This window comes from Equus przewalskii, chromosome 6 (assembly GCF_037783145.1).
Source record: "Equus przewalskii isolate Varuska chromosome 6, EquPr2, whole genome shotgun sequence".
Taxonomy (NCBI): Eukaryota; Metazoa; Chordata; class Mammalia; order Perissodactyla; family Equidae; genus Equus; species Equus przewalskii.
This window is the reverse complement of record NC_091836.1, coordinates 62,223,024-62,239,204: the sequence shown is the minus strand read 5'-3', so window position 1 is coordinate 62,239,204 and position 16,181 is coordinate 62,223,024. Positions and strand designations below refer to the sequence as shown.

Sequence of the window (16,181 nt, the reverse complement as noted above, 5' to 3'; positions counted from 1 at the left end):
AAATTTAAGATACATATTTATCTTAAATTTATTTTGTATTTAAATGCCAGTTCCCGTCCTTTCCTCTTCACTTTGGAAACAGCTAGTGCTCCACCTGCATCACCACCTCTAGTCATATCACAGATCAGCGCCAGCTGCAGAAGTTTGCATTCTTGTACAATGACAGGATCATGTTTCAGAAAGGACATAAAACATTACTCACAATATCCCCAACAAGTGGTATTCCAGCCCATAAGTTGATCAAATACTTGCAGTGACCAAGAAAATCACTGCCTTCTGAAGCAGCCCTTGATGTCTTCTAGCTTTGCCGTGACATTCTTAAAGACGACATTCAGGAATGGCAACGCTTCTAGACACCAACAGCTACAATATGTTAGGCTAAGGAAACGGAATCATTACCACATCCAAGAAAACTAACATTGTTACTGATCATCTAATATGCAGCTCCCATTCAAATTTCTCCAATTGTCCCAAAAACGTCTTTAATAGCTTTTATTTAAGTGCAGGATCCAACCAAGGGCTACATGTTGCATTTGGTTGTCACAGCTCTTTAGACTCCTTTAATCTAGATCAGTCCCCCATACATTTTGTTTTATTTTATTTTGTTTGTCTTTCATGACATTGACATTTCTAAAGATCACAGGCCAGCTGTTTTGCAATATGTCCCACAATCTGGATTTGCCTGATTAGTTCCTCATGATTAGATTTAGGTTAAACACTCCTGGCAAGAATTCTGCATGTTGTTTACTTCCCATTGCATCAGGTTGTCTAATCACACTAAGTTTTCTGGTTCTTCATTTTGTCATTGTGGGTACTAAGAAAGCATCAGCCAATAAATAAAATATTAAAAACAATAAATGAGTAGAATGTTAAAAACAGCTACCATGAGCACCAGTTATAGAATGTATAGTGCCAGACATTTAAAATATATTACCTCATTTAAACATCACAACACTCTTGCAAAGAAACAGAGATTCAAAGAGGTTAAGTAACTTGCCCAAGGACATACATGTGGTGACAGAAAAATGCAAGCATGCACATGTGAACTCACACACATGCACACATACACATTTTAACATATGATCTCAGGGGTTCATGGTCTCCTTGGGGATCCTTCGGGGACAAGTTAAGAATCCCTACTTTAGACCAATCTACAGGAGGCCTACCTAGTTTTAGAGTTGGATTCCTACAGCAAAGAAACTGAAAATAAATCATCTGAGGTCCATAGAACATTCTCCCATACTTGGAAATGTTCTTACTTGGAGAGGGGCCACATTTCCACCATAATTGAGAAAATAGGGCAATGGTTCCATAAACTATTATAACATTCTGGTGTTTGTTTGTTTGGCTTGATTTTTACTATTCTGCAACAAAATGAGAAAAATAAAGACAATGTAGAGAATTTTTTATAAAGCTAAATGTTTTCTAATTTAAAAATTATACTCTTCCTAAAACCTTTGATACTAAATGTGCTTTATTTTATGAGATAAAAGTGAAGGAGGATATTTAAAAAATATATCTTTACTATAGGAAAATAACCATTTTCAACAGTTCATCCAATTTTATCTTATTTTTTGTAATTTTACTTATCTATAAAACTAAAAAGTCTGCAACCCACTGATTTAGGGAACTCTATACAAATAAAGTAATTTTTGAGAAACTAATTTGAGTAAAGGAAGTTCAGCCCAAAAAGAAACCAGATATGAAATATTTCTGAATTTCCCTAAAAGTCATCCACAAAACATCTCAAAGGCTGCCGGGCTCAGGAAGACACTTCAATGCATTTGTTAAAAGCATTTTACTTTTGATATTTGCATTACTAATTGCTCTCTTCCAGTGTGTTGATATTTCCTGCTTTTGAATGGGCCCTTGGTGACTTAGGTTAGTTCATTCAATCAACAAACATTCACAGAGTCCCTAATTTTGCAAGGCATTCGATTAGGTGCCTGGGAACACAGCCTGCAGAGTTCTTTCTTGCCTTCATGTCTCAGGTCAAAGGTCACCTGCCACTTTGTGGACACTGCCCCTCCGCCCAGTAAGGAAGAATGAACACCTCCCACAGGGCTGTGCTCTCCTAGCGGCCTACATACCTCTGCGTATGTGATTATTTGTTTATGTGTGTCTCCCTCACCCAAACAAATTCTTCCAATGCAAATGCTATCTGAGTCAATGCTGTATTCCAGCACAGTACACATATAGCTGAGGATCAGTACAAATTAATGGAATAAATATACTTTACAGATGAGGAAACTAAAGCTCAGAAAAAGAACATGACATGTCCAACATAACACAGCTAATGATTAAGTAGTACTCGGTCTTAGAAAGCCTCACCAGAGCTTTCTTCTATTCCATCATGCCGCATCACACACGGACAGGATGAGTGAGAGAAAGATCTTAGATGTCTTCCTGGAACCTCAAACTCAACATGTCCAGAAGTCCCTCCTTCTCAAAAAAAGAACAAACAAAAACCAGACATTTAAAATACATTATCTCATTTAAACACCACAACAATCTTGCAAAGAAATACTGGTCCCCATCTCCTTCCTGTAAATGGCAAACCCAGTGGCTCAAGGAAAAACTAGAGTCATCTTGACTCCCTCTTCTCCCTATCCCCACATCTAATTAGTCAACAATCTTATCAATTATAATCTTCAAACTTAGTGTCTCTCCGATCTCTTGCCTTCTCTCCAAGCCCTCTGCCACCACCCTAGATCCAGGCCACCATAATCCCTCACATAGACTACAAAAATGACTTGCTATTTGGTCTTCACATATTCACTTTGGCCAATTCTCTCTAATTTCTTCTCCACTTAGCCATGGTGATGTCTTTAATATCATTCTAGACTTGTAATTCATCCAGCTAATTCAAAGCCCTTCACTAGGTCCTAATACTCTTAGGATAAAGACCAAATTCCCCTGTAGCTCAGAAAACTGCCCCCTCTCTAGCCTCTGCCCACCTCTCCAGCCTCACTCTTCTTCATTCTGGTCTCTCTCCCCTCGCTTTGCCCCCATATACTGACCGACCTCCTTTCAAATTCTCATACCACTCTTTCCTTTACACTTTGAAAATGCAGTTCCCTCTGTCAGAAACCCTTTTTCCCCCTCAAAGCACCTTCCATTGCCATCCTAAATTACTTCCACTCACTCTTCAAGTCTCTTGAAATGTCACTTCTGACAGGAAACCTCCCCTGATTCCCCCAGACCAGAGGAGAGCACTAGGTAGGCATTCCTATTCCACCCTGTAGTACATCCCCCTTTGGCAATAACATTCCAATTGCAATGCAATTACTTGTCCAATGATTGTCTCTTCTACTAGAATATAAACTCCATGAGGGCAGGGGAAGCTTCTCTTTTCACTGATGTAGCCACAGTCCTCAAAACACAATAGCTGCTCAATTAATACCTGTTGTCAGAATGACAGGCTGGGGCCAGATTGTAATGGGCTACTACACGAGGCCAAGTAAACCAAGGTGCAAGGACCATTATCCCTTTGCAAATATGTAAACTGAGGCAGAAAGAAATGCAGTCATTCAAGGTCACAGAGATAGCAGTGATGGAGCCAAAGCTAACCCATCATTCAGCTCATTTCTCCTCCCTAAAACACTAAAAAGCGTGGGTAGGAGGGGGAGCATCTTAGAAGAAGAAAACTAGGAATGAGAAAATGGTGAGAGAGAGGTTCAAGATGACAGCTTCTGAATCTGCGTGTCACACTCATTGCCTCCAGATGGACAGCAGTTAAGACTTTCCATGCCCAGAGAAGCACAAACATTAAACAAACAAACATTGCCACCACACCCTTCTCCTTAAGAGGGGGGCATAAAATAACAAACTTCCTTCATCCACAAAGGAGAAGAAACCACAGGAGGGAAAGCTGTTGCCATGCCAAGTGTCTTCAAAAAGACAAACAGGCAGGCTGGCCGCCTGGACTGCTCCTCAACAATCAACAGGGAAGGGAGGGGAAAAGACAGTCTTTCCACCACTTTCTGGAGGAGGGATAAGAAAAAAAAATGCATTAAATGAGGCAGAAGTCTTTTGAAGTCTACTTATCCTTTGGGAATTATGAGAACAATTCATGTAAAGCATTTAAAAACCTTGCTAACCCACTGGCAGTTCTTACTACAGGTACCAATGAAAGGGAAAGTAGCATGAGCTCCACTCCAACATTTCACTGTCCACATGCTGCTGGGGCCAAATGATGTCTGTCACAGAAGCCACTAACCAGGCCAAGGGGTCAGGCTCGTTGTTGCTCATCCTGACTAGCACCAATTGCAAGAAAAAGAAAAGGCAAAGCCCCTTCAAAGAGGACTCTGTAGAACAAACATTCACACAGTCTATAGCTACCCTGGACTTTCTGGGTGAAGAGGTTATTCAGAGACTGGAAAGAGACTTAGAGAAAGAGACGTGATACACTGGTTGAAACAGGGAGATTTTGAAACAGAGAGGAAAACGATAATTGCAAATGGAAACACTAGGGGAAGAAACTGAAAGAACTTCAAGAGATATAGAGGGGTAGGGAAAGAAAGGTACAAGGGAAAAGGGTAGGGTGCCCAGAAAAGCAGACAGTAAGCAACAGAGAGACGAAGAGAGAGGCAAAGCCAGGCAGCCCATCTTTTCCCAAATCCCAAAGCTGCTCATTGCATCCCAATAAATCACTCTCCCACAAAGCCCATACAATGGACTGTCCTTTGCATTCAGTAACAAGCAGCAGCATTTAACGAAGCATCGCCCAGCTGCAACTTTGAAGACCTAAGTGTCTGAATTTAAAATGAACAAAATTGGTTCAGCATCAGAAGACAACCAGTAATGACTTTCCCCCTATGCCTGACTGGGCTACGAAAAGGTTTGGTATTTTAGAGTTAAGCATAAAACACTCTGGCATTTCTCCTTCTTTTGACATTCCAAGAGGGGGTGTGGTTGACCCCAGGTCCATTCATTTCCAAGGTTGTAGATCTCTCAGCAAAGACTGGCCCCATCTGTTCTGGAGTCAGCCAGCTGTTTATCTGAAAGTAACATATTTATTGCACTAATCATCCTAATAATTCTTACAAGAACAGAGCCAATATCACACAAGTCAGAATGCTTTCCGTCCTGTTTAACGTGTCAGTTCGTTTAAAAACAAAAAGCAAAAAAACCATGCTATGCTCCTCGATTTCCCTGGTCAGGATCACTCTACCTTTCAGTAATGGCAAATGAAGGTTAACAGCGCTTCTAACTTTCCCTTTCCCTAACATGTTAAAATGAACCCAGGTTTCCCTAATGATCGCTTTCCCAAGCTATTTGTGACTGGTGACTTGCCTCAGGAAACAGCAGCTCATTATGGTACCATTGTCAGTGGCAAGGAGCCTATCGCAATGTAATTTAAAACACACAAGCACAAATCTGTCGGCTCCACTTCCAAACAATCCTGAAATCCTGCAGTCAGGAGAGGAAAAACACTTAACAAAAATGCTGCTTCCAGTAGCCTAAGAGAACCTTCCCCAGACACGTGAAATGTTTCTGACTGGCACGGAGTGCACCAATAAAGGACACTGTCACCTCAAATCAGCAGAAAAGGCAAGACAAACGATCATAGACACACATAAAATAGAGCCCCACAAAACTTAACCTACTCAGAAGCACGCTCATCTAAAAAAACAGTGTGTGCTAGCTCAAGCGACACAGAAATGTGCTGAAGTAGTGCGACCACATTAAATCAGTGTCTCCATTTCTCCCCACGCATCACCCCTTCCCACTCAAACCTCAGCCCTCGGGCTGTATGTGACAGGACTGCAGTCCCCCACCTCTGCCGCCTTCTGATCTTCCAAGAGCACTTCCCAACATCCTCCCCAGCCCATTCCCCTCTCCAAGCCTCAAAAAGGTTGAGGAGAGTTGCGACTAGGGAATTGGCAAGCATTGGTCCTCTGGCGGGGGAAGGTTGCTGGAGTTGTTCTTTGCAGTGACCCAAATTGCACGGAGCTTTTCGCTTAGCAGCTCTTAGGAGCACCTCCCAATCCTCCCGCCCCCATCTTCCCAAAAGAAAGCCTTGAGAACTAAGCGGGAGGAATAACTTGGTAGAACCATTTGAATAAATCACTTCAACTCACCTGGATTGGGATTTTTCTCCCCACCCCAGACATAAACAGAAATGATGTGCGAATGAGTCACGCACGCAAGAGAAGCTGTTGCGTTGTCCTAAGTCCAAGGGCTGGAGTCAGTCCCTGCCCTGGTGCGGCTGCTAGTCTTAGCTCAGCTGGAGCGAGCGGCAATCGCAAGCCTAGCAGCAGCAGGGGGGTGGATAGACCGTAGCACAATGAATGCAGTGAGGTTTTTGCAATGACATCATCTCTCTGTCCAAAAGGCCCCAATAGCCATGCTCAGGAGCGCTGCATTCTGGGAATTGTAGTCTTCTTAGGGCCTGGCAGGAGGACGAGGCTAACGCCGGAACTACAATGCCCAAAATGCGCCAAGGTCAGACGCGCCCGGAGCCGGTGAAGGGAGCTAAGGAGACTCGGCCGCCATGTTAGGAATGCTGGGACGATTCCGTGGAGCCAGGCTAAGGTTTTTAGGGAGCCCTGAAGCCAACTGGCGGTGTGGTGGGGACGGTGAGGTGAAGGACAAGCCGGTCGGAGAGCTGGGGCCCCGACCTGGGAACTGCGGGGGTGGAGGCGGCATGGGGGGACAGAGGTAGGGCGGGTCCGGCTGGAGGCGGCATCAAGAGGCCTCGGCCTCACGGTCTTGCAGGAGTTGTATAGGCCGCCTACGCCTCTTGCTCCATTTTCTAACTGAGGTGTTGAAGGCGTCACTTTACTTCTGGGCGCAGAGTGTCATTTAGACCTTCTAGCCGGACAGTTGGGGCGGTTGGGTGCAGGGACCCGGGGCGGCGACCCTCTCACCTTTGGTCGGAGAAGCTTCCACCCACGGAGTTGGGCTGTTCCTCCCCAATTTATTTTTTATCTTCTTGTCATTTATTTTTAACCTTCCTTACCCCTCCCCAAGGTTTCGGACCCTCATTGGTTTTTCATACAGGAATGGTTTGCGAAAGGGTCCAAAGAAATCAATGTTGCAAGGTAGCCAAGCTGGAAAGGGACGGTGCGTTGGCCCCACAGTTAAGAAGACAAGGAGAGCCTAAAGCAGTAACGCGCCCGCTGTGAAACGACGTCCCGGAGAAAGCAGGGAGATGTTGAAAGGGGATGTTGTTGATTATAGGCCTGTTGATGGCTGACGATCGGTTCCGAAGTAACACGGGTTCTTGGCTAAACCTAGAGTGTACGTAAAATACTGTGGAGACGGGATGTTCATTAGCTTGGATAACCAACTTATTTTTAAAAATACCTTTAGTGTTTAATTTGTGGTGCTCCATGTATACGACTAATTAAAAAATCTTTTTTTTAATTAATTAACTGAAACCAAAGTCACTGGTCTTTAAGTTACTTAGGCCGGTATCTCAAATGAACTGTGTTTTTTTCCCAGTTATATTACTAAAACAATGCTGTGTGTTTGTTCTTTTTCAGAGTCTGTCTACAGTATGGGAAGATGGGGGATTTCTTTACACTCCTGAGGGTGTCTGAAGGGTGAAAAATGCTGATGATGTGCTGTTTTTCTCCTTCCCTTTTGCATATTATTCTGAAAACAAAATTAACTAGTTACTTTGGATCAGTAAGAGTCGGCACGTCACCTGTTAGGAGTTAATGAAATTATAGCTGATAAACGGATTCTTCTGTCAAAGAAAGGCTAAACAGAGTGATTACAGATGACAAAAATGTGGTAGAAGCAGTCTCTCAGATGTATGCAGATAACTACAAAAACAGTGTTGTGAAGAATGATCTTATGTGTCATGTTTTGGGCAACAAGTCACAAGATAAATGGCTTTGTTTCATTTTTAAACAAAGGTGATACGTATTGGTCTCATCCATGAATACAGCAGTGGGGAGGGCTCATGGAAATATTTGTTATTTAGAAATACCTTCTTTGCAAGTAATGGTGGTAGGTATAGGAAAAGGAACAAAACGTTTAGTATTTTCTTTCCCACCTCCAGTATAATTATAGTAGTGTTTTAGGCGTAATAGAAATAAGAGAGCCTGGACAGGTTTACGTTTAGGCTTAGTTTCAGACTCTTAAATTATTTTTAGAGGTTGATGATTCAGAGATGTTCTTGCCTTTTATACAAACTTACAGTGAATATTGTTCATTTTACAAGGTATTTCTTTATATAAGCAATAACCTCCTTGATCTGATACTATGGAGGACACATTTGTGGGAGGGAAAAAACAGCAGATTTCTCAGAAATCTTGTATGTGAGAAATGAGACCTGTGTAATGTAGAGATTTCTATAATTTGTCATGTGTCGTATGTTTGGGTAGTTTGAAGTTTTCCCAGCCTTATACCCAATGGACATCTAACCATAAAGAAATGAAACAAATCTAAGTAATGTCTAAAAAAAGACTCCATTTTTTAGCCCTTAACTTTTAGGGGGAAAAAAACCATACATTTCTTTACAAATTTCATTTATAAAATTAATATTTCAGAAGTTGTTGATGCTAGCTTCTGCAAGAATAACCTCAGTGTCCTGGAGAAAACACTGTGTTAGGAGAACTTTGGAAGGTGGATTTAGAAATGCCTTAGGTAGATAAAGAAACCAACGTTTTCATCTCTCAAAAAAGAATTAGGACATTTGTTTGTATTATAACTATAGGTAGCTCATTAAAGAGTATTGAGTCAGTTGCTGTTAGAGCAAGAGTTTTTTCAACAGGGTTAAGTGTCAGGATCACCTATAGAACTCTTAAAGATACTAATCTCCAGGGTTGGAACAAGCTATTCTGTATTTTTAAAACTCTGTAGTCCACGTCCCATTATTTGTATTTTTTGTGGTGTGTCGCACTAGTAACAAAAGATTTCGTAAAGATTTCAGATTTATTACTAATAATACCCATAAAGGAATTTTGAAAATGTGTAGATGAGGAAATCACCTAGGGATCAATTTATACATGGTAGTTGGAGGGGAGGTTGGAAGGGAAGAGAAGATCTGTTTTAGCCTTAAGAATACCACAATATCCTGACTTAACTAGCTGTTTCTTAGAGTGAGGGTTTAGCCTAATGCTAAGAAAGTCTGATTATTAGAGAGACTTATCCAGTAAGAGCTTGGTGTTACAACAAGATTAAGGTAAAGCTATTTAGATATTTAAAAGAAACTGAACTACCTAGACAGAGGCAACAAAATACTAGAATTTTCTGAAAATTTAATAACTTGCTTTAAATCCTAAATTTTAAAAATTATTGATGTATTTTTTTATTGTGATAACAGTTTATAACATTCCATAAATTTCGGATGTACATCATTATATTTCCTTTTCTGTGTAGATTACATCATGTTCACCACCCAAAGACTAATTACAATCCATCACCACACACATGTGCTTAATCACCCCTTTTGCTCTCCTCCCTCCCCGCTTCCCCTCTGGTAACCACCAGTCCAGTCTCTCTCTATGTGATTGAGTGTTCTTTTTATCTTCTACTTAGGAGTAAGATCTTATGGTATTTGCTTTTCTCCCTTTGATTTATTTCACTTAGCATAACATCCTCAAGGTGCATCCATGTTGTCACAAATGGCCAGATGTCATCATTTTTTATGACTGACTGGTATTCCATTGTGTGTATATACCACATCTTTATCCATTTGTCCCTTGATGGGCACCTAGGTTGCTTCCAAGTCTTGGCTATTGTGAATATGCATCAGTGAATGTCGGGGTGCCTGTATCTTTACGAATTCATGTTTTCATGTTCTTTGGATAAATACCCAGCAGTGGAATAGTTAGATCGTATGGTAGTTCTAGTCTTAATTTTTTGAGGAATCTCTATACTGTTTTCCTTAGTGGATGCACCAGTTTGCACTCCCAACAGCAGTGTATAAGAGTTCCCTTCTCTCCACATCCTCTCCAACACTTATTTCGTGTCTCGTTAATGAGAGCAATTGATGAGAGCAATTGCGACAGGAGTGAGGTGATATCTCATTGTAGTTTTGATTTGCATTTCCCTGGTAGTTAATGATGTTGAACGTCTTCTCTTGTGCCTGTTGATGTTAGCTTAGTATTCTTGATATTTGGGTATATGGTATATAATAGAGTATCCTTTTTTTTAGCTCTAAATTCTTTGACTTAATTGCTAAATTTGGGGTCTTTACATTCAGAATCCTGTAACGTTCTTTCATCCCTACCTGTCAAGGAATAAAGATAAGACCCAAGAAAACAAGCATTTGAAATTCTTAAAGCAGCCCCAAGAGTCAAACACTTAATGGGTCCATCTTAGAGCAAAAAGATTTTGGAGATGGTACATGAAAACTGACTGCCTTTAGTGTTTTGGAGAATAATACCAGTGGCCTCTGGATTCCTGTTGCTTCAGTTTGAAATTTATCTTGAATGGCTTGCTCAGTATCACAGAAATTAGTAACATTCTAAGCTTCAGTGACAATATAGCTTCATAGCAGTGTTGGTGAGGATTAAACAAAATAATCTATGTAAAGCATTTAGCAAAGGACTTTGAGACATGTAAATTTGTTTTGGATTTTTTAAGTTTTTAAAAAGTAGTCCCAGAGCAGTTAGGGCCACGAGGACAGGGATTACCTCAGATGTACTCTTTCAACAGTTTGTTAAATCAAACTTGTATGACTAAGTTCTTATCAAAATACAGTTCCATTTCTTCCTTTGATATAGTGAAGATATAGGGCAACAATCTTTTTTCAACCCATACCACATAAGGAATGCAAAATAATAAGAGGTTATGGTAGTGCCTGGAGTGGCTAAAGTAAAAAAAATTACGTAACAGTAAGATTTTGCTTGTGCACCTGTACAGCTTAAAAAGCCCACAGTTGATTATGAAAATCAGGCCCTGTCTTCATTGAGAATCGCTGTAGCTAATTCTCTAGAAGAAAATGATGTTCTAAATTATGAAAAATGTTTCATGCCTTACAAAGTTCTAAGGTAATGCTTTTATATTCCAAGCTATGAGAGAACAGCTGTCTGTCACGTTGTCTGCCTTTCTGTATCTGTTTTCCAAAGTAGAAACAATTTTCTTACCTGTCTCAGAAATGAAATCCCAGCAACCCAAATGCAATATAGACCTAACAGTTACATTAGGGATTATTCTAACCTGATCACAGAGTTGAGACAAGCAAATTTAAGGGGGAAAAAGAGAAAAGCATTTTACCAAAAGATCTTTCCAGACCTCACCTTAGATTGAGTTAAATGTTTTCTAATGTACGTTTCTGTAAGTGTACATAGATGAACATGCCATTCAGGGTTCAACAGTTGGAGTTTCCCTAGGGAAGATCTTTAATTCTGGAAACTTTTAATATTTCATATTTTAAACATTTTGAGTTAACAATATTCTGGAAAAATTAAAACATTTTCTAGTTTAGTCAACCCACTGTTGTGTTTGTAACAAACACACAGTTTTAGCTGCTAGATTTAATATGCCGCTAAAGGTAATGCAGTAAATATCCCAAGGTCAAGATTTGAAATCCAAATGTCCATATTTAATGATTAACCAGAAAAATGAGCCCTATTTATCCTATGATTTTTATTTCTCAATTTTTAATAGGTTTGGATAATGAAGGTGGCACTAGAAAACATTTCTTTGCAAGAGTAAGTACAGATCTTCCTCAACTTAGGGTTGGGTTATGTCCCAATAAACCCATTGTGTATTGAAAATATTTTAAGTTGAAAATGAATTTAATACACTTAATGTACCAAACATCGTAGCTTAGCCTCGCCTACCTTAAATGTGCTCAGAACACTGACGTTAGCCTACAGTTGGACAAAATCATCTAACAAAGCCAATTTTGTAATAAAGCATTGAATATCATGTAATTTAATGAATACTGGACTAAAAGTGAAGAACAGAATGGTGGTATGGCTACAGAACGGTTGTGTGAATTGTTTACCCTAATGATCGCGTGGCTGACTGGGAGCTGCAGCTTGCTGTGTGTGCCCAGCATCACAAAAGAGTATTGGACTGCATATTGCTAGCCTTGGAAAAGATCAAAATTCATAATTTGAAGTATGGTTTCTACTGAATGCATATCGCTTTCACACCATCGTAAAGTTGAAAAACCGTAAGTCGAACGAACCATCATAAATTGGGACCATCTGTGTTTGAAGATAAATTTAATTGAATATAAATGTTCTTGAATATAGCCATGTAAGGGAATTGCAGAGATGTGCAATTGTAAGCAATTATGTAAGTAGGTACATATTCATAATTCTTAATTTGATATAGAATCTTTGAGGGTGCTGTGTGCATTTGGATTTGCCGTAAAGGTTAATCCTCAGTGAGTTCTATCTTAAAACGTTTTAGGAAATGTTCATCAGAGCCACCCTCTTCACACCTAACTCCTCATTTGATGAATTTAGCACATAGGTGCTTTTCAGATTGAATAGCGTGGGGACTTGTTTGAGCTACTTCACCACCGGAAGATAAAGTTCAGTAACCATAATAATTGACATAACCTAAGTTATAAATGTTTTAAGACTTTGAGCCAAGAGAAAACTCAACTCTCCTGCTACCTTACCCTCCCCCACTAGACTTTTAGTCATTAATGTAGTATTAAGTGGAATCTTTTATAGTTTCTTAGCAGTTGTCCTCCTCGAACTGGACAGCATTTATTCTCCTGGCTCAGCGTCAGCATATGTAGAGCCATTTCCTTGTGACTGTTTCATAGTATTTTATATACAAGACAGAAAAACCTATTTTAAGTTTTTAAATATGCTGAAATAAAGCAATTGCCGAAGTGGTAATGTATAAAACTGTACTATTGCAAATAACAGTAGAACACTTCCGTTACAATTGCTGTACTGCACGTAAGTAGCATCTCACATAAGTTATAGTGTACATGACCTTTACCAGTCTCATGCTGTTTCAATGAAATACCTTCCTAACAATAGTATGGTGCAACTATTTTTTTTTTCACTCTGTCTCAGCAATTGAGAATGTAATGAAAATTAGTGTTACTTTTGGTGATGAACTTTACATTTATTTATTTTGCATTTGACAATCTCAATGCAAGACTCTCCATTTCAACTCTGTTTACTTTTTTTTTTAATGTTGGGCATTATGCCTCTTTTGAGTTGCAGTTCTGTGACATCTGTTTTCAGCATTCACATTTGTGTGTCTTTCTAAAATTGTTTGCTTCTCTGTTTCTTGCTCCTGAGATAATTTATGAACAATTTTTGTTGCTTTTCATCTGGCAATGTATTTGCCTGAGACAGGTTGCTGGATTTTCTTGTTTTCCAGGTACACTCTACTCTCTCATCTTTTTCGTTCTTGGGACCTGTTTGGCATTTGTTGGAGTTCTGGGTTGCTTGTATGGAAAGTCTTAAGAATTAGTGGCGTACTAAGAAGCCAGGTTTCAGAGATTTGAGGAGTGAATGAATGGGAGTGGGGAAAGAAATAGGTTCTGAATGTAGATAACTTTTAAGAAGTTTGGCTCTGAAAGAGGCAAGAAATAATAGGTTACAGAGGGCATGTGGCATCAAAAGATGGTTTATATTTAAATCTTCCTAGTTAAAGGTCAAAATCACATTCTACTTTAGGGCAGTCTGATCATTTCCCAAAGGAGTCAGGACTTAAAATTATATCCTGCCCTGAAATGGGGCCAGGAGTTGAGGGGGAAGAGCTCTAAAGTACTTTTGCCATTTTTTTCTACCTAATAATGCTTTTCATTTGATTTATTTTTCCTTCCCACTTCTCACTTATTTCCAGGTCTTTCATGGCTGCCTATTTAACCAAACTGGTACTCCACGAGTAGTGCATTTTTATGATTATTCCAAAAAAACATAGCAATAACCATGAGCCTCAGCTGCTTTTGAGAAATTTCTGGTTCTAAAAGGTGGTGGCCGCCATTTATACCTGTATCATTAATGCTTCATGGCCAAATCTGACTGGGGTCCTTACAACCACTGTTAGTGAAAACAGTCTTCAGGTGAACCAACGTTACGCTTGAACAGCCCTTGTCTCTTCTTGCCCAGCTGTGGTTATCAATATACGTTACTTAGAAGAAGAGAAATCTGAGATAGTTGAATTCTTTAGATTCCTTACGTGAGGAAAGTATGATTGTAGAAATACAGAAAAATACCCAAGGAAAGAAAAACAACAGGGCAACAAAGCCCTCCACAAAAGTGGAAAATGCAATTCTGATACAGTTATGAACTAAGTTTTCTATAATCTGAACTTTCTAATCCCGTTACTGAATTTAAATGAGCTGCTGTTTCCCTTCAGAGGTTTAACTGGCGGAATAAATGGAAAGATGTCAGCAAAAAAAAGGGAGCAGCTGGGGCTGGCCCCGTGGCCGAGTGGTTAAGTTCGAGCACTCCGCTGCAGGCAGCCCAGTGTTTCGTCGGTTCGAATCCTGGGCACGGACATGGCACTGCTCATCAGACCACGCTGAGGCGGCGTCCCACATGCCACAACTAGAAGAACCCACAACGAAGAATACACAACTATGTACCGGGGGGCTTTGGGGAGAAAAAGGAAAAAATAAAATCTTAAAAAAAAAAAAAAAAAAAGGAGCAGCTAAGACAGATAAGATTCAGTATAATCAAAAAATATATCAAAGGAAGTTGGTTATTACTAGATATGGCATTGGGACTCAGTATGTCCAAACATGATTTCATTACCTTTGATGAGATATGCACCAGAAGGAGTTACCTGAGGTATTTCTAGGAAAGGACAAGCTTATGGCTACCAGTTGACTTGCTCTCTGCTCTAAGTTTAATTTTGAACTACAATACATAGTGCAAGGCCTCATACATCCAGTGTGACTCCCCAGTTTAGACTAAAACTCGACTGTGTCCAAGCTAATACCTCTTTCTGGAGAATGTAAGACTGTCCAGCGATCTCCTACCATTTCACCGTTTGGAGGGAGGGAGGGAAAGGCATGAAAACAAATGTTAACATAGTAATTGTTTATTGTCATGGGTCCAAGGTTATATGCACATTCAGAAAGCTATTTGACACCCCTGTTTACTGCTAAGGTGATTAGTTATTAACTTCATTGTTATTTATTAATGTAATACCTGCTCAATTGTCTGAGAAACATCATATAGGCTGTTCACTTACATGCCTGAGCCCATTCTGCTTTTTCAGTAACCTAAGTAGAGACCCAAAGGTTATGTATGACCCATTGTAGTTTGAGATAACCCCAAATTTTGAGAATAAATCTTGGTACAGTCGAGTTCAGTTAAAAGACATTTAACAGTTCAGACAACTTGAAATCAATTCCTCTGATAACTGACAGGGACATGCTGTTAAAATATTTTTGCACTAGTTGAGGTCAAAATAGAATTACAGCCTTTCACATTGTGTGTGTTTATACTGTTAGACACTAAGATGGATAAATCCTCTTAAGATCATCACCATATGATCTTGGGAAGTTGGTTTAGTCATTAAGACTATGGGCTTTAGCAACAGAATGATTTGGGTTTGAATCTCAACACTTAACATGACTTCAGACATGTTTGTTATTCTGAGACTCAGTTTTCAATACTATAAAAATATTTGGGCCGGCCCGGTGGCACAGTGGTTAAGTTCACACATTCCACTTCTCAGTGGCCCAGGTTTGCCAGTTCAGATCCCGGCTGTGGACGTGGCACTGCTTGGCAAAAGCCGTGCTGTGGCAGGCGTCCCACATATAAAGTAGAGGAAGATGGGCATGGATGTTAGTTCAGGGCCAGTCTTCCTCAGCAAAAAGAGGAGGATTGGCAGCAGTTAGCTCAGGGCTAATCTTCCTCAAAAAAAGAAATAATAATATTTGCCGACTTCATTGAGTTTTGCTAAGAATTAAGGAAATATATGAAAAATGCTTAACATTTAATAAGCACTCAAAAGGGAGTATAGTGTAGAGGCCTAGAGCGTAGTCTCAGAGCAAGTTGGCCTGGGTTAAAATCACACTTCTGCCAATTACAGTGTTGACTTTGAGCAAGTTGTTTTGCTCTGTGCCCCAGTTTCATCTGTGCAGTGGGGATAATATCTTCCTCATTGGGTTGCAGTAAGAATTGAATGAATATGTAAAGCACTATCACGCGTGAGATCACTTTTTGAGGCAAAAAGTTTTTTGCAAGTCTGCTCACCATAAATTAGGATTTACTGCAAGTACATATACCCTTCAAAATTAAGCCGTTTTTTTATCATGAAGAGTATGATTTTCTCTGCCT

At 39.9% G+C, this 16,181-nt stretch overlaps 1 protein-coding gene and 1 long non-coding RNA gene across 10 annotated transcripts in view; one reads left to right on the top strand and one right to left on the bottom strand.

Moving 5' to 3' along the window:
- Positions 1-6,982, bottom strand: part of RAB30 (RAB30, member RAS oncogene family) — an 88,652-nt gene extending 81,670 nt beyond the window's left edge. The window contains exons 1-2 of one of the 4 annotated variants that reach the window (XM_070623995.1): positions 6,084-6,297; positions 2,332-2,442 (exon numbers count right to left, since the gene is read on the bottom strand). The gene's annotated coding sequence lies outside the window, so the exon portion shown is untranslated. Of the gene's footprint in view, positions 1-2,331; positions 2,443-5,780; positions 5,952-6,083 lie in introns of those variants that run through there. The other 3 variants (XM_008539020.2, XM_070623996.1, XM_070623997.1) reach the window with 3 other exon arrangements.
- On the top strand, positions 6,391-9,380 carry LOC103563530 (uncharacterized). 6 transcript variants are annotated; one of them, XR_011541113.1, is made up of 3 exons: positions 6,391-6,537; positions 7,006-7,245; positions 7,491-9,380. It is a non-coding gene; the product is annotated as an uncharacterized lncRNA (long non-coding RNA). The 6 variants fall into 6 exon arrangements; XR_011541116.1 differs by having other exon boundaries at positions 6,433-6,537; positions 6,976-7,245; positions 7,491-8,809; XR_011541114.1 differs by having other exon boundaries at positions 6,447-6,581.
- The last annotated feature ends 6,801 nt before the right edge of the window (positions 9,381-16,181 follow it).